Here is a 19,465-nt window from a genome sequence, read left to right on the forward strand (position 1 = left end):
GTAAGTACATGAATATAGCATGTTATGCAGTCATATAAGTTATACATGCCTTGAAAAAAATATTTTAAGCTAATTTCTTCTAGCCATATTACCACTATTTTGTTTATCTATTTTGTTTTATGCATCACCTTGTTTTATGCATCACCTATCTATCTTTCTGTATATCAATTTCTCTGTCTACACGCCTGTCTATCTGCATGCATGTCTGTCTATCAATGTCTTATTTTCGTTTTTTAATATGAATATTGAATCTCATTATCTTTGAAAATATATATGTATGTGTTTATCTGTATATCTGTCTGTCTGTCTATCAGTCTGTCTATTATATATTATCTATCTATCTATCTATCTATCTATCTATCTTTCTTGCTTTCTGTATATATATATATATATATATATATATATATATATATATATATATATATATATATATATATATATATATATGTCTACATGCCTGTCTGTCTGCATGACTGTCGGTTTGTCTATCAATTTCTTCTTTTCGTTTTTTAATATAAAATTTGAATCCCATTATCTTGGAAAATATATGTGTTTATTTATCTTAGTCTGTCTGTTTATTTATCAGTCTGTCTATTATATATTATCTATATTTCTATCTATCTATCAATCATCTATCTATCTTTCTATCTGTCTGCATGTCTGTCGGTTTGCCTGTCTATCTTTCAATTTCTTCTTTTCGTTTTTTTTTTTAATATAAAAAAGGAATAACATTATCTTGGAAAAATAACTGAAATGAGCTTGAATGCTAATATAACACAACAGAGTTGTAAGACTCAGCAATATGTAGCTGCTATGCTGTGGTTGGTGTTGTACTAGGACTCCCATCTCTAACCCACTGTCCTCTGTGGTCACTAAAGGGGAAGTTGGTTTCTAAGGAATCAAATAATGATAAAGTTTTATCTGGGTAGAATAAATATCTTATATGAACACTGAATCCAGGTGAACCAGTGGTTCCTGAGCTGCCTTAGCCCCGAGCAGTTCTGACTGTCTTAATAAATCACAGATCTCTGCACCGCTTGGCAGCCCCTTCTGTTCGGAAGTGTTAATAAAGGACAGAGCCCAGGCTGACACTGCATGTCCTACATGCTGAAAGCTGTAACAATCTCATACAACCGAATGAAGACAGGTCTCATATATTACTGAAATAATGCTTGTAAGTCATAGAGAAAGGTACTAAACTCTCATCTGAGGATATTTATAGTCAGGTTCAGAACCCTTAATATGCCGGAATCTCTTAATATTCAGTAGATCTAGCAAGCTGAAAACCCACTTAAAGGATCATTTCATCCGTTTTGCACAAGATGCACTAAAATGGTTCTGGATAGACGACTTCTTTGTCTTTCCTGACAAGTCGACTGACTTGCTCACAAATCTATCTTTGGCAAAAATGAACTTCCAACCCATTAAGATATTGAAAATAACACATTTGGAAATTTTGCAATCTGGCACCGCTATAAATACACCTCTCAATCCAGTTCATACTTGTAGAAATAGTAAATGTTCCCCAATTTGTATAGAGAGAAGTAAAGCAACACAATTACTATTAATTCAACCACCATTACTATTGCCACCAGTGATATCACTTATTTCTTCTACCTTCTCACTACTATCATTCCTAGACCGTTTAACCGAATTACCATTACTTCTAAAACTATAAGCAATATTAGAATACACATAGTGAGATCCCTGCTAAAGCTATAACTACTCTCACCCCCACTACTACACATATTTGTATTACCAATACAACATCAACCCCAGAATATCAAAAGCTTGACATCACTAGCCATTATTGTATTTTCAAACATTTATACAACTCTGATAAATACCTTTCTTATATACTAACCACTTTATCAAACTGGGAACGTGTTGTAATATTTATTGATAAAACAGTCAACCAAATGATGCAGTGTTAATTTATTTATTGGACTGATAGGATTTTCCAGCAATTTTAGAATATTACGAACTGATTCTCTATAGTTTATAGCAGGTTCATTCTTGGACGATATGAATATTAATATTGTTGTTTTTTACAGTGTGATACAAATCAATATATTTCTAATAAATACAATTCATTTTAGTCATTTTAAAAATATAATAGGAAATCTATATATTAGTGATAATGTTATCATTATTTATCAGTCAATAAAATGTTGTGTTCTGACAAACACATTCTTTATAGTTAGAATAAAACGTATTAATGTTAATATAACAAAGAACAATCATTTGTACTAGAAAAACAATATTATATTTCCCCTTTTTAAAAGGGGGAAATATAAATGAAACGTGTAACAACATCAATTGTAAATATTGTTGAATTCTGCAAAAGGGGACTTTTAGGTAACCTTTTAGCAGTTGTAAAGAATTCTTTATGGTAAATTTCAATAAATACACATACATTTAATATATATCTCGCAACAGCAGAACAATACATTTAATAATCATTTTTAGATTGTATTCTATTAGAGACGTTAAAGCTAAATAATATGGTTATAACAATACTAATACAACGTTACTATTACAACTGTTACTTCTACTAATACTACTAGTAGTAATAATAATAATTGGCTGTTATGCAGCAAATACAAATTATTGTTATTTTAGTATAGCTGTTGCAGTCTTTTTTAATGTAATTAATATTCCCACTCCGGTTTTTTAACCCATTAGAAGCTCATATTCACTGAAGCTCATTTTATCAGCTCATATTCACTAAAGCTTATATTATCCGCTCATACTCACTGATTAATTAAATATGGGTTGAAGAAAGATTTCATGTGTTTATGTCTTCTATAACATTTATATCTTCTATAAAATTACCATAATTTGCCACCAGCTGTTGTGTAGGAAGTGCAGACAAAAAAAAAAAAAATCACGTATAACGACTAAGGAGCTGCTGCTATTAAATGGGATGAGGGGCCCTACATTATTAGCTGCATCAAAATACAGACTGGACATATCTGTCAGGGTAGGGATGACACTAGGCTCTAGATATTTCTCTCCTTTAGAATTCAGGAATAAAATGAGGGACCTGCATGAAACAAGGCTGTCCTTACTGATAATGCATTCTGTGTTTACATTTGGATTATGAATGAATAAATAATTGGAATTGGCTCTGTGTTTAGAAAAATCTATACTATTCTTATACGTTTGTGTGTAAATATGAATAATTTAGCATAATATTATTTTACGGTATGGGTTATTAGAGACATTGTCTTATTAATATGTGTTTGTAGCCTGGGTATGGTTTATTAGAGACATTGTCTTTATTAATATGTGTTTGTAGTCTGGGTATGGGTTATTAGAGACATTGTCTTTATTAATATGTGTTTGTAGTCTGGGTATGGGTTATTAGAGACATTGTCTTATTAATATGTGTTTGTAGCCTGGGTATGGTTTATTAGAGACATTGTCATTATTAATATGTGTTTGTAGCCTGGGTATGGGTTATTAGAGACATTGTCATTAATAATATGTCATGGGAAGCTTGGGTATGGGTTATTAGAGACATTGTCATTATTAATATGTGTTTGTAGCCTGGGTATGGGTTTATTAGAGGTATTGTCATTATTAATATGTGTTTCTAGTATGGGTATGGGTTTACTAGAGACATTGTCTTTATTAATATGTGTTTGTAACCTGGGTATGGGTTTATTATAGACATTGTCTTTATTAATATGTGTTTGTAGCCTGGGTATGGGTTTATTAGAGGTATTGTCATTATTAATATGTGTTTCTAGTATGGGTATGGGTTTACTAGAGACATTGTCTTTATTAATATGTGTTTGTAACCTGGGTATGGGTTTATTATAGACATTGTCTTTATTAATATGTGTTTGTAGCCTGGGTATGGGTTTATTAGAGGTATTGTCATTATTAATATGTGTTTCTAGTATGGGTATGGGTTTACTAGAGACATTGTCTTTATTAATATGTGTTTGTAACCTGGCTATGGGTTTATTAGAGGCATTGTCATTATTAATATGTGTTTGTAGCCTGGGTATGGGTTTATTAGAGGCATTGTCATTATAAATAAGTGTTTGTAGCCTGGGTATGGGTTATTAGAGACATTGTCATTATTGATATGTGTTTGTAGCCTGGGTATGGGTTACTAGAGACATTGTCATTAATAATATGTCATGGGAAGCCTGGGTATGGGTTATTAGAGACATTTTCATTATTAATATGTGTTTGTAGCCTGGGTATGGGTTTATTAGAGGCATTGTCATTATTAATAAGTGTTTGTAGCCTGGGTATGGGTTATTAGAGACATTGTCATTATTGATATGTGTTTGTAGCCTTGGTATGGGTTTATTAGAGGCATTGTCATTATTAATATGCATTTGTAGCCTGGGTATGGGTTACTAGAGACATTGTCATTATTAATATGTGTTTGTAGCCTGGGTATTGGTTATTAGAGTAATTGTCTTATTATTATGTTTGTAGCTTGGGTATGGGTTTATTAGAGTCATTATCTTATTAATATGTGTTTGTATTATGGGTACGGGTTATTAGACACATTGTCTTATTAATATGTGTTTGTAGTCTGGGTATGGGTTATTAGAGAAATTAGCTTATTAATATGTGTTTGTAGCCTGGGTATGGGGTTATTAGAGATAGTGTCTTATTAATAGGTGTTTGTAACCTGGGTATGGGTTTATTAGTGACATTATCTTATTAATATGAGTTTGTAGCCTGGGTATAGGTTATTAGAGACATTGTCTTATTAATGTGTGTTTGTAGCCTTTGTATGGGTTATTAGAGACATTGTTTTTATTAATATGTGTTTGTAGCCTGGGTATGGTTTATTACAGACATTGTCTTTATTAATATGTTTTTGTAGTCTGGGTATGGGTTACTAGATATATTGTCTTATAAATATGTGTTTATAGCCTAGGTATGGGTTTATTAGAGAAATTGTCATTATTAATATGTGTTTGTAGCCTGGGTATTGGTTATTAGAGTAATTGTCTTATTATTATGTTTGTAGCTTGGGTATCAGTTTATTAGAGTCATTATCTTATTAATATGTGTTTGTAGTATGGGTATGGGTTATTAGACACATTGTCTTATTAATATGTGTTTGTAGCCTGGGTATGGGTTATTAGAGAAATTGGCTTATTAATATGTGTTTGTAGCCTGGGTATGGGGTTATTAGAGATAGTGTCTTATTAATATGTGTTTGTAGCCTGGGTATGGGTTATTAGAGACATTGTCTTATTAATATCTGTTTGTAGCCTGGGTACGGGTTACTAGAGATATTATCTTTATTAATATGTGTTTGTAACCTGGGTATGGGTTTATTAGAGACATTGTCTTATTAATATGTGTTTGTAGCCTGGGTATAGGTTATTAGAGACATTGTCTTATTAATGTGTGTTTGTAGCCTGGGTATGGGTTATTAGAGACATTGTTTTTATTAATATGTGTTTGTAGCCTGGGTATGGTTTATTACAGACTTTGTCTTTATTAATATGTTTTTGTAGTCTGGGTATGGGTTACTAGAGATATTGTCTTATAAATATGTGTTTGTAGCCTAGGAATGGGTTTATTAGAGAAATTGTCATTATTAATATGTGTTTGTAGCCTGGGTATGGGTTACTAGAGACATTGTCATTATTAATATGTGTTTGTAGCCTGGATATAGGTTTATTAGAGGCATTGTCATTATTAATATGTGTTTGTAGCATGGGTATGGGTTTACTAGAGACATTGTCTTTATTAATATGTGTTTGTATGGGTATGGGTTTACTAGAGACATTGTCTTTATTAATATGTGTTTGTAGCCTGGGTATGGGTTTGAGACATTGTCATTATTAATATGTGTTTATATCCTGGGTATGGGTTACTAGAGACATTGTCATTAATAATATGTCATGGGAAGCCTTGGTATGGGTTATTAGAGACATTGTCATTATTAATATGTGTTTGTAGCCTGGGTAGGGTTTTATTAAAGGCATTGCCATTATTAATATGTGTTTGTAGCCTGGGTATTGGTTACTAGAGACATTGTCATTATTAATATGTGTTTGTAGCCTGGGTATGGGTTATTAGAGTAATTGTCTTATTAATATGTTTGTAGCCTGGGTATGGGTTTATTAGAGACATTGTCTTATTAATATGTTTTTGTAGTCTGGGTATGGGTTATTAGATACATTATCTTATTAATATGTGTTTGTAGCCTGGGTATGGGTTATTAGAGATATTGTCTTATTAATATGTATTGTTAGCCTGGGTATGGGTTTTTAGAGATACTGTCTTATTACTATGTGTTTGAAGCCTGGGTATGGGTTATTAGAGACATTGCCTTTATTAATATGTGTTTTTAACCTGTGTATGGGTTTATTAGAAAGATTGTGTTTATTAATATGTGTTTGCAGCCTGGGTATGGGTTTATTAGAGACATTGTCTTTGTTAATATGTATTTGTAGCCTGGGTATGGGTTATTAGAGACATTGTCTTATTAATATCTGTTTGTAGCCTGGGTATGGGTTACTAGAGATATTATCTTTATTAATATGTGTTTGTAACCTGGGTATGGGTTTATTAGAGACATTGTCTTATTAATATGTGTTTGTAGCCTGAGTATAGGTTATTAGAGACATTGTCTTATTAATGTGTGTTTGTAGCCTGGGTATGGGTTATTAGAGACATTGTTTTTATTAATATGTGTTTGTAGCCTGGGTATGGTTTATTACAGACTTTGTCTTTATTAATATGTTTTTGTAGTCTGGGTATGGGTTACTAGAGATATTGTCTTATAAATATGTGTTTGTAGCCTAGGAATGGGTTTATTAGAGAAATTGTCATTATTAATATGTGTTTGTAGCCTGGGTATGGGTTACTAGAGACATTGTCATTATTAATATGTGTTTGTAGCCTGGATATAGGTTTATTAGAGGCATTGTCATTATTAATATGTGTTTGTAGCATGGGTATGGGTTTACTAGAGACATTGTCTTTATTAATATGTGTTTGTATGGGTATGGGTTTACTAGAGATATTATCTTTATTAATATGTGTTTGTAACCTGGGTATGGGTTTATTAGAGACATTGTCTTATTAATATGTGTTTGTAGCCTGAGTATAGGTTATTAGAGACATTGTCTTATTAATGTGTGTTTGTAGCCTGGGTATGGGTTATTAGAGACATTGTTTTTATTAATGTGTTTGTAGCCTGGGTATGGTTTATTACAGACTTTGTCTTTATTAATATGTTTTTGTAGTCTGGGTATGGGTTACTAGAGATATTGTCTTATAAATATGTGTTTGTAGCCTAGGAATGGGTTTATTAGAGAAATTGTCATTATTAATATGTGTTTGTAGCCTGGGTATGGGTTACTAGAGACATTGTCATTATTAATATGTGTTTGTAGCCTGGATATAGGTTTATTAGAGGCATTGTCATTATTAATATGTGTTTGTAGCATGGGTATGGGTTTACTAGAGACATTGTCTTTATTAATATGTGTTTGTAGCCTGGGTATGGGTTTGAGACATTGTCATTATTAATATGTGTTTATATCCTGGGTATGGGTTACTAGAGACATTGTCATTAATAATATGTCATGGGAAGCCTTGGTATGGGTTATTAGAGACATTGTCATTATTAATATGTGTTTGTAGCCTGGGTAGGGTTTTATTAAAGGCATTGCCATTATTAATATGTGTTTGTAGCCTGGGTATTGGTTACTAGAGACATTGTCATTATTAATATGTGTTTGTAGCCTGGGTATGGGTTATTAGAGTAATTGTCTTATTAATATGTTTGTAGCCTGGGTATGGGTTTATTAGAGACATTGTCTTATTAATATGTTTTTGTAGTCTGGGTATGGGTTATTAGATACATTATCTTATTAATATGTGTTTGTAGCCTGGGTATGGGTTATTAGAGACATTGTCTTATTAATATGTATTGTTAGCCTGGGTATGGGTTTTTAGAGATACTGTCTTATTACTATGTGTTTGAAGCCTGGGTATGGGTTATTAGAGACATTGCCTTTATTAATATGTGTTTTTAACCTGTGTATGGGTTTATTAGAAAGATTGTGTTTATTAATATGTGTTTGCAGCCTGGGTATGGGTTTATTAGAGACATTGTCTTTGTTAATATGTGTTTGTAGTCTGGTTATGGGTTATTAGAGACATTGTCTTTATTAATATGTGTTTGTAGTCTGGTTATGGGTTATTAGAGACATTGTCATTATTAATATGTGTTTGTAGCCTGTGTCCGGGTTACTAGAGACATTACCTTTATTAATATGTGTTTGTAACCTGGGTATGGGTTTATTAGAAACATTGTCTTTATTAATATGTGTTTGTAGCCTGGGTATGGGTTACTAGATACATTGTCTGTATTAATATGTGTTTGTAACCTGAGTATGGGTTTATTAGATACATTGTCTTTATTAATATGTGTTTGTAGCCTGGATATGGGTTTATTAGAGACATTGTCTTTATTATGTGTTTGTAGCCTTTGTATGGGTTATTAGAGACATTGTCATTATTAATATGTGTTTGTAGCCTGGGTATGGGTTACTAGAGACATTTTCATTATTAATATGTCATGGGAAGCCTGGGTATGGGTTATTAGAGACATTGTCATTATTAATATGTTTGTAGCCTGGGTATGGGTTAATTAAAGACATTTTCTTATTAATATGTGTTTGTAGCCTGGGTATGCGTTTATTAGAGACTTTGTCTTATTGATATGTGTTTGTAGCCTGGGAATGGGTTATTAGAGACATTGTTTAATTAATATGTGTTTGTAGCCTGGGTATGGGTCTATTAGAGACATTGTCTTATTAATATGTGTTTGTAGCCTAGGTATGGGTTATTAGAGACATTGTCTTATTAATATGTGTTTGTAGCCTGGGTACAGGTTATTAGAGACATTGTCTTATTAATATTTGTTTGTAGTCTAAGTATGGGTTATTAGAGACATTGTCTTTTTAATATGTATTTGTAGCCTGCATATTGGGTTCATTAGAGACATTGTCTTATTAATATGTGTTTGTAGTCTGGGTATTGGTTATTCAAGACACTGTCTTTATTAGTATGTATTTGTAGCCTGCATATTGGGTTAATTAGAGACATTGTCTTATTAATATGTTTGTAGCCAGGGTATGGGTTATTAGAGACATTGTCTTATTAATATGTGTTTGTAGCCTGGGTATGGGTTATTATAGACATTGTCTTTATTAATATGTTTGTAGCCTGGTTATGGGTTATTAGAGACATTGTCTTATTAATATGTGTTTGTAGCCTGGGTATGGGTTATTAGAGACATTGTCTTATTAATATGTGTTTGTAGCCTGGGTATGGGTTATTAGAGACATTTCCAATAAAGAAAACAAGGGAAGAGTGTTCAACAGTATCAAAAAGTAAAACTTAGCATTTATTGAAAAAGTAACATAAAAACAGCGAGGTCAAATGGCAAATAAAGTGAGAGCATGAACACCTCAGGGTAGGCAAGCTTACGCTTTTCGGCTTCACGCCGTAGTCATAGCATCATAGCCTGAGTATGGGTTTTTAGAGACATTGTCTTCATTAATATGTGTTTGTAACCTGGATATGAGTTTATTAGAGACATTGTCTTTATTAATATGTGTTTGCAGCCTGGGTATGGGTTTATTAGAGACATTGTCATTATTAATATGTGTTTGTAGCCTGGGTTCTGGCTACTAGAGACATTATCTTTATTAATATGTGCCTGTAACCTGGGTATGGGTTTATTAGAGACATTGTCATTATTTTAGCCTTAGTACGGTTTACTAGAGACACTGACCCCAAGTTATCAAGGTCTGTCGGACCTGATCCGACAGTGTGGATCAGGTCCGACAGACCTCACTGAATACGCCGAGCAATACTCTCGCCGTAATCAGCATTGCACCAGCAGCTTACAAGAGCTGCTGGTGCAATGCTGCCCCCTGCAGACTTGCGGCCAATAGGCCGCCAGCAGGGGGGTGTCAATCAACCTGATTGTACTCGATCGGGTTGATTTCCGGCGATGTCTGTCCGCCTGCTCAGAGCAGGTGGACAAGTTATGGAGCAACAGTCTTTGTGACCGCTGCTTCATAACTGCTGTTTCTGGCGAGTCTGAAGACTCGCCAGAAACAGGGTCCATCAAGCTCCTTACAGAGCTTGATAACTAGAGGCCATTATCTTTATTAATATGTGTTTGTAACCTGGGTATGGGTTACTAGAGACATTGTCATTATTAATATCTGTTTGTAGCCTGGGTATGGGTTTATTAGAGGCATTGTCATTATTAATATGTGTTTCTAGCATGGGTATGGGTTTACTAGAGACATTGTCTTTATTAATATGTGTTTGTAGCCTGGGTATGGGTTTGAGACATGTCATTATTAATATGTGTTTGTAGCCTGGGTATGGGTTTATTATAGACATTGTCATTACTAATATGTGTTTGTAGCCTGGGTATGGATCACTAGAGACATTGTCATTAATAATATGTCATGGGAAGCCTGGGTATGGGTTATTAGAGACATTGTCATTATTAATATGTGTTTGTAGCCTGGGTATGGGTTTATTAGAGGTATTGTCATTATTAATATGTGTTTCTAGTATGGGTATGGGTTTACTAGAGACATTGTCTTTATAATATGTGTTTGTAACCTGGCTATGGGTTTATTATAGACATTGTCTTTATTAATATGTGTTTGTAGCCTGGGTATGGGTTATTATAGACATTGTCATTATTAATATGTTTCTGTAGCCTGTGTATGGTTATTAGAGACAAGTCATTATTAATATTTGTTTGTGGCCTGGGTATAGGTTATTAGAGAAATAGTTTTATTAATATGTGTTTGAAGCCTGGGTTTGGGTTTATTAGAGACATTGTCTTTATTAATATGTGTTTGTAGCCTGGGTTTGGGTTTATTATAGACATTGTCTTTATTAATATGTGTTTGTAGCATGGGTATGGGTTTACTAGAGACATTGTCTTATTAATATGTGTTTGTAGCCTGTGTATGGGTTATTAGATACATTGTCTTAATTAATATGTGTTTGTAGCCTGGGTTTGGGTTATTAGAGACATTGTGTTATTAATATGTGTTTGTAACCTGGGTATGGGTTATTAGAGATATCATCTTATTAAAATGTGTTTGTAGCCTGTGTATGGGTTATTAGATACATTGTCTTAATTAATATGTGTTTGTAGCCTGGGTTTGGGTTAGAGACATTGTCTTATTAATATGTGTTTGTAGCCTGTGTATGGGTTATTAGATACATTGTCTTAATTAATATGTGTTTGTAGCCTGGGTTTGGGTTTTTAGAGACACTGTCTTATTAATATGTGTTTGTAACCTGGGTATGGGTTATTAGAGATATTGTCTTATTAATATGTGTTTGTAGCCTGTGTATGGGTTATTAGATACATTGTCTTAATTAATATGTGTTTGTAGCCTGGGTTTGGGTTAGAGACATTGTCTTATTAATAAGTGTTTGTAACATGGGTATGGGGTATTAGAGACATTGTCTTTATTAATATGTGTTTGTAGCCTGGGTTTGGGTTATTAGAGACCTTGTCTTTATTAATATGTGTTTGTAGCCTGGGTTTGGGTTTATTATAGACATTGTCTTATTAATTTGTGTTTGTAGCCTGGGTATGGGTTATTAGAGACATTGTCATTATTAATATGTTTCTGTAGCCTGTGTATGGTTATTAGAGAGATTGTCTTTTTTTATATATGTTTGTAGCCTGGGTATGGGTTTACTAGAGACATTGTCTTATTAATATGTGTTTGTAGCCTGTGTATGGGTTATTAGATACATTGTCTTAATTAATATGTGTTTGTAGCCTGGGTTTGGGTTAGAGACATTGTCTTATTAATATGTGTTTGTAACCTGGGTATGGGTTATTAGAGACATTGTCTTATTAATATGTGTTTGTAGCCTGGGTATGGGTTATTAGAGACATTGTCTTATTAATATGGGTTTGTAGCCTGGGTTTGGGTTAGAGACATTGTCTTATTAATATGGGTTTGTAACCTGGGTATGGGTTATTAGAGATATTGTCTTATTAATATGTGTTTGTAACCTGGGTATGGGGTATTAGAGACATTGTCTTTATTAAAATGTGGTTGTAGCCTGGGTATGGGTTATTAGAGACATTTTCTTTATTAAAATGTGGTTGTGCCTCATCACCTTTGTGTGCATTTCAGTATATTTCCCATTCTGTGTGTGACGTATGCAGCAAATTGCCTGCCCATAAGAGTGTGATTTTAAATGTATGTAGACATTTATGTGTGTGTATGTGTTTTTGTCTGTCTAGTGAGTGTGTGTACCTAGATATATGGGGATGCTTACATGATGGGTATAACAATATAAGGAAGTATGTAAAAGTCTATGAAAGTCTGTGAGAGGCATATGCTTGGGTTTGAGCAAGGACAAGTGTTTGTGGATAGAAGGGCTGGAAGTGTAATCCTCAAATGATAAAGCATGGGAAACTGCATTCTTTTTTCTTCAATCTGAATTTGAAACACACTTTAATTAATGAGTATACATAATACAGGTACGTGTAACTGTGATAGTGTTTGTGTAATGTGACCATTTTAGGACATCTTTCGCTGCTTTGTCAGAATGCTTCAGCCACACAAATTTTTTAATCCAATAATTCATAGCTCTGGAGTGTTGAATGGGGAGTTATTAATAGGTGGATATTCACAGTGTTGTGTCATTAAAGTCTTAAACCATGATCTCTAATGAGGATCAACAAAATGTAATGAGTTTAACTACAGTGGATCACAGAGGGAATGTTCCAGCAGAGCTTAACACATTTTCGGGAACATTTTAAGAAAATAACAGTTGCAAAACATTCTTTTTAATTCTTTTACAGTGTGTTTAGTAACCACAGAGATGGAGATTTAAAAGGTGCAATCAGGTCTGAGTAGGAGAAATTCTATTAGACTCCTTTGGCTTTCACTGTAAAATGGTTGCTATAGCAGCACTTAACTATTTAGAACAAATTAAATGGTTGTGGACAAAAATCAGAAGAAAACATTACTGACTTTGGAACATAGATACTTTTTTTTATTTAAGTTTCAAATTCATTTTAATAAAAGACATTTTTTTAATTACTGAATAATGAATATGTACTTGTTTGATGAATCACTATGCTATCACAGCATTAGTGAGCACTGGATGCAATAAAATGTGATTTAAATGTTTTCAACTGGAATAAAGTTAAGTCTAAGATAGGTTTCCTGTTATATTTAAAATAGTTCGAGTATTTCCAGTTATGCAATGGATCATGTGTCCTGGTGCCAAGCTGAATATAGATTACTTACAATGCCATATGCTTTAGAGGGTGGTGGGTGATATTAATGGGTAATTTTACAATAACCACATTTGAATTTCATTCACCGCTTTATCCTTTTTTTTAAAAAGAGACAAGCACACCATGACAATTTCTATAACATAACTCAATTATAAAAATATTATTAAGTGAATGTGAACTGCTACTTGGTATTTCCAGAAACAGCTAAAATGAACGACCCTCTAAACCATTTTTAAATCGTATCTCTAATTTTAGCCTAATGGTGAATATGTACGTGGAAAAACATAGCCTTTATAACCTACATATTAAGAGAAGCTACCTAAAGACATGTGCAGGATACAACACATATAGCAGTATTCGATATCAAAATCCTATAAAATATTATTGTAAACTTGGTGCTATTAGTAATTTAGAATAATTACTGGGTATGGCCAGTGCTTGTGCACTAAGCTATGCCTGTATTAAGAATAAAGGATTGATGTCCACCCAAAACCTTGTAAATTTAGCTTTAGTGTTTTACTGCCATTCCAAACATCCTGTCTTTCTGTCTTGCTTCAGGTCTGCTTACCTGACAACGGCCATGTATGGAGTCACCTCTTCAAGAGCTATTGCTACAAAGGCACATCAGTTGGATGATTCCTTTAATGCTTTTGGTTTAATGCTTCTATTCTAACATCCCCATGTGAATATAGGAAGCCTCCCAGCCAGAAAACAAAATAACAAAACCAAAAAAAAACAATACTGTATTAATGTGCAGGACTGTGTCCTTCTAGTAACAAACTGAATGCCAAACATTCTTATTTACATACACTGAAGATCATATATGTGCGCCAACCCAAATTATATGTTTATTTCAAATAGATCATATTATTAAACACTTTTTCCCCAAAAAAGTAAAAATCTCTGCATAAAAACATAACTTGTTTGTTTGTAGGAATAATAACTGTTTTAAGTGTAAGATGATTCTATTTACACTACCCTTTTCTTTAATCTAATATACTATACATATCAATAATATAAAAATAATTAGATTCCCCTGCCACAAACAGTTGGGAAATTGGAGAGGGTTTATTTATATTATTATATTATAAATGTAATATTTTTTAATAAAGTATAGGTAGACAGAAAGACAAAGAGACAGACAGACAGACAGATAGATAGATAGATAGATAGAAAGATAGATGATACATATATAGATAGATGAGATAAATAGATAGATAATTAGATAGATAGACAAAGAACAGACAGATATGCATCCCATGCGTTTGTAAAAAAAAATAATTTAAATGTATTTTTCTAAGCAGTTTGATACATATTTTGCACTTGTGACAAAATAACCAATTTTATTGAAAATGAAAACAACAATACCAAGCAATACAATGTAAAAACGATACATTAAAAATAGTTTCTTTAAAACTGATGAAACATTTATTTTTACTAGACATTTTTTACTTGCCTTTCTAGGTGAAAATCAGTCGACTAAAGACTTTAAAGACCGTAGAAATAAACTAAACGTAATTAAAGGAAAATATAATTGGCTATATATTTAAAACAAACTAAAAAAACACATCATAAATGTTACAAATAATTTTATGCGAATTAAATCAATATAAATATTTAGTAAACCTATTAAGTGTTTTTCAGATTTTAGTATTTCTAATGGGTTTATTGCAATTCTACTTAAGCAAAGTGGTAGTTTTTCTGTATTGCTTACTAAGTTATCTCTGTCATACAAAATAAATAAATACATAAATAAATACATAAATAAAATACATCTTACATGTATCGACTGAACATAATCACTAACTATACCTATAAAATCAGTCTACAATATTATTAAAATATATAAATAAAATACCTCTTATTTTTCACTTGTACTCAGTGTTCAGTGTTTTACTTTAGTATACTTGCAAATTTGTTACACAATTTTAGTTTGTGTTGGGCAAGACTGAAATATCAGTAAAATAAATTCAGAGGATATTAAAGGAAACTGTTTGTTCTTCAGTTTAGTAAAACTTTAACAACATCCACAATCTAATATCTTTTATTTCTGAATCACTTATTCATTTATTTAATATGTATTTTAATAAACCTGGTTATAAGTTACAGGTTTTAACTTCTATGTCTTTGCGTTTTTAAAAATAGGGTTTATAGCTCTGTATCCAGTTTGGTAGCCAGCTTGGCACATTAGTCTGACCTGGGTTGTATGTTGTTTCATAACATGATGTTGGTGTCTCTGAGCCTTTGCTGCAAAATCAAGTACCCTGTTAATACTGTGCAAAGCAGAAATGACTAGTGAACACATAAATATCATTAATTCATATAACAATTCATGGATATAAAAGATCAAAGTGTTCTCCAAATCTCCACTAATGCCTCCTCTTACACGCCTACCTACTCCCTATAAGGCAGGTACACCCTGTATATACAGAAATTACTGACGCTAACACTATTTCGAGAGTTGTAGTCATGAGCACAGATTTCAAGCTATGTGTGGATTTTTTTTTAATGGTAACTATTTTTATTTTATTTATTTTTCTATTTAGTTTGTGAGCGTTTTGTACTTGTCACGTTTATATATGAATTTTCAAATTCTTTCCAAAATATACATGATAAAACCATGCAAATACATACAAGTTTTAATATAAATTCCCCATGGTGATTAAGCAGGTCAAATACTTTTGCAACTCGGCGGCATATAAAATACTGAGAAGTGCAACTTTGCACCATCCAGTCAGCCAGTCAAATGTGATTTTCAGCTAAGGGAGATACCTACAATTTAATGATACATTATGCAAAAATGTACATATCTACACAAACATATACAAACATTAATATCTATATATTCTCTATATGCATCTCCATATCAATATATACATCTATATTTATCTTTCTCTAATATATACAGTATGTATATATGTATATATATATATATATATATATATATATATATATATATATATATATATATATATATATACATATACTAAGTTTAAGGCCTTTATTCATGAGATTATACATAGGACTTGGGTTCTCTAAAAATATCTGAGACCTATGGCCTCTTGTATTGTCTTTATGCTTACAGACTCATAATTAGACACATGGCTCCAGAACCCTCTTTATGCCAATTTTCTGTTGAAGCAGAGATGAGCTGAGGTTATTGCCCCTGCAACCAATTTCTGCTAGCTATACAGCAATAAATCCATGTTTAAAGGGACATTATACACTAATTTTTTCCTTGCGTAAATGTTTTGTAGATGATCTATTTATATAGCCCATAAAGTTTTTTTTTGTTTTTTTTTAAATGTATGGTTTTGCTTATTTTTAAATAACATTGCTCTGATTTTCAGACTCCTAACCAAGCCCCAAAGATTTATGAGAATACCGTCAGCTACCTTCTCCAGCTTGCTCCTGTTTGTGTAGGGTCTATTCATATGAAAAAGAAGGGGGAGGGGGAGCGTCTTATTTCCCACTTGCAGTGGGCTTTCCAACTACCTTTTCAATTTTTATATCAGTATCTGTGCATCTTATTCTTTATAGTAGTGTCTATTACATGCAGTTATATGAAAATAAGTGTATACTGTTCCTTTAAGCAGTCCAGTTTTGTCCAATGAGACCGTAGAACAGACACAAAACCTCTGCAACCAAACTACCCTTTATATTTAGCTATATGACCACGGGCCCAGTATCAGACACAGGGCCCCCTGACAAGATATAAGAGGGGAAAAAGTCAGAACATTTATGTAAAACTCCAAAAGGGTCTGTCTGTATGATTGTTGTGGTTTTACAGTTACACACTGCTCTATAATTGTGGAGGTTTTAATAACTCTGTCTTTTGAAATGTTTATGAAATAATAACAAGAATGGGTGTCAGCAACTTGTAACAGACAATAGGAAAGAAAGTGAAAATGGTACTGAAAGTCACATTAGATTGCTATGTTAACAGTAATGTAATGGAAAATGTGTGAGTGAAGAAAAAACAAAAGCTTGCATTATGTGAAATAACAAGGAGCTGTAACATGGAATACAAGTCAATTAGGGGTTGCTGGTTGAGCTATGTGTCATAATAATCATTTAAAGAGGATACATATAGATACTTTGTTTTTCTGGGCTCATTAAGTGAAGTGTAATGGATAGATATCAGATTGTAAGAGATCTGCCAATGACATGAAGGGCAGGGATTGGCTAAACCTGTAGTTTTTTCAATAACAAAGGGTTTGGGAATTATGGATATATGGTATTAGTTAGGTTTATAGGAAAAGGGAGAAGTCCTTTAAGATGGGTGTCATAAAGTCTTGTTTGAAAGCTGATGAAAAGGGGCAGATATGAAGAAAAAGTTAAACATTTGAGGTGGTTATCAGGGTTAGGGTAGTTGCTTTCAAAACAAAAAAATGAATCATCTCAATATGAAGTACACACAGATGATCACAAATGTTGTTCTAGTGGTTGTAGGGGGTGCTTTTAGGAAAGCTCCACTGTTGCATCATGAAAAACCCACAAAACCTTATAGAACAAACAAACAAACTAAAATGGAAAATAGAACCATTGATATAACGGTCCACTTTAACATATATACAAAGGACAACTTGAAAAAGGAAAATAAAAAAAAATAAAAACTGTGGAATACTCATCAGTTTTGAAAAAGTTGCAAACAACAGCAATAATACATAATCACAGGTTTCATAAAATCTATAAGAAGTCTGAATGCTTGGCATTTGTGCAGGTAAACAATCACAGCCACATCACAGGAACACCCCTTAACACCAACTGCCAGTGTACTGCACAAAAGGGAATTTCCTAATTACCAGAGGACTTTGTGGTAACAAACTATTCATAACTTAGAGGTGGGCAGTGCAAGTACTTTGAATAGGACTCATATAATATTAATTTAATTTGTAAAGATTTAAAAATCCCTAAGGTGGGAGGAGAGTATCTTCTTGGATCACTCTAATGTAGAGTGTGTTCTTTGCTTATAAAATGCTGTTGTCATGCCGCACTGCTCTAGCTGTTGCCACCACTGTTTCCTTGTCTTCTGGCACCATCCTCAGACCAATGGACTAACTGAGAGAGTAAACCAGGATCTCAAGGCCTACCTTAGAGATTTTGTAAATTCTATCCATGCCAATTGGTCTGACTTGCTGCCCCTAGACAAGCTGGCAAGAAACACTTGTTGACACTCTGCTCTACTATGTTCTCCATTTCAAGCTGCAGCAGGGTATCAACCTCGTGTCTTCCCTCTTTCTGCTCAGTCCACTGGGGTTCCTGCTGCAGACCGACACGTTACTGAACTCAATGGCGATGTATTCGCTCTCAGCTACGTTCAGCTGTCTCTAGATACAAGAAGTTTGCTGATCATCATAGAGCCTCTGTATGTGCCATCTTGGTAGGTGAACGTGTTTGGGTCTCTACTCAACATATTCGTCTACGTCAACCCTATCACAAACTAGGGCCTAGGTTTATCAGTCCTTACAAAGTCCTGAAAAGACTGTCTCCTGTTGCCTACAAAGTTGCCTTGCCCAAAACCCTACTCATACACCCAGTCTTCCACATCTCTCTACTCAAGTCTTACATGAGGAATAGATATACATGACTGAGAGCTCCTCCTCCTCTACTCCTAGTCCATGGTGACCCTGAATATGAGGTTGCTAAGATCCTGGACTCCAGATACAGGTGCAGACAACTACAGTATCTTGTACATTGGAAGGGTTATTCTGTGGCGGATTGTTCTTGGGTTCCTGCCCGTGACGTACATGCTCCATCGTTGGTCTCATGGAAGCTCATCCTTTGAAGCCGACTCTGGTTCCCGGAGGGAACCCCTGAGAGGGGGGCTATGTCCCGCCGGGCCGCTCTAGCTGTTGCTAGGGATGCAGCGACTCCTTTCCTGCTTGTTGTCAGGGGCTGTGTCAGGTCCAGATGCGTGCAGTGCTGACGTCATCACCGCACGCTTCTCTCTCTGATGCTGGTCCGGATACCTGTGGCGCAAATCCTACGCCTATGTAAGTTGCTCAGAACGATCTATCACTGCCCAAGTATAGGTGTTACTTTGTGTGCACCTGGGAGTGATAGATCGTTATTCTCTGGATTGCTTTATTATTGTTGAACCCTGTCTGTCTGACTACTCTGCCTGTTAACCCCTGAATTGCTGGA

Source organism: Bombina bombina, chromosome 3, assembly GCF_027579735.1.
Source record: "Bombina bombina isolate aBomBom1 chromosome 3, aBomBom1.pri, whole genome shotgun sequence".
In the NCBI taxonomy this organism is placed as follows: domain Eukaryota; kingdom Metazoa; phylum Chordata; class Amphibia; order Anura; family Bombinatoridae; genus Bombina; species Bombina bombina.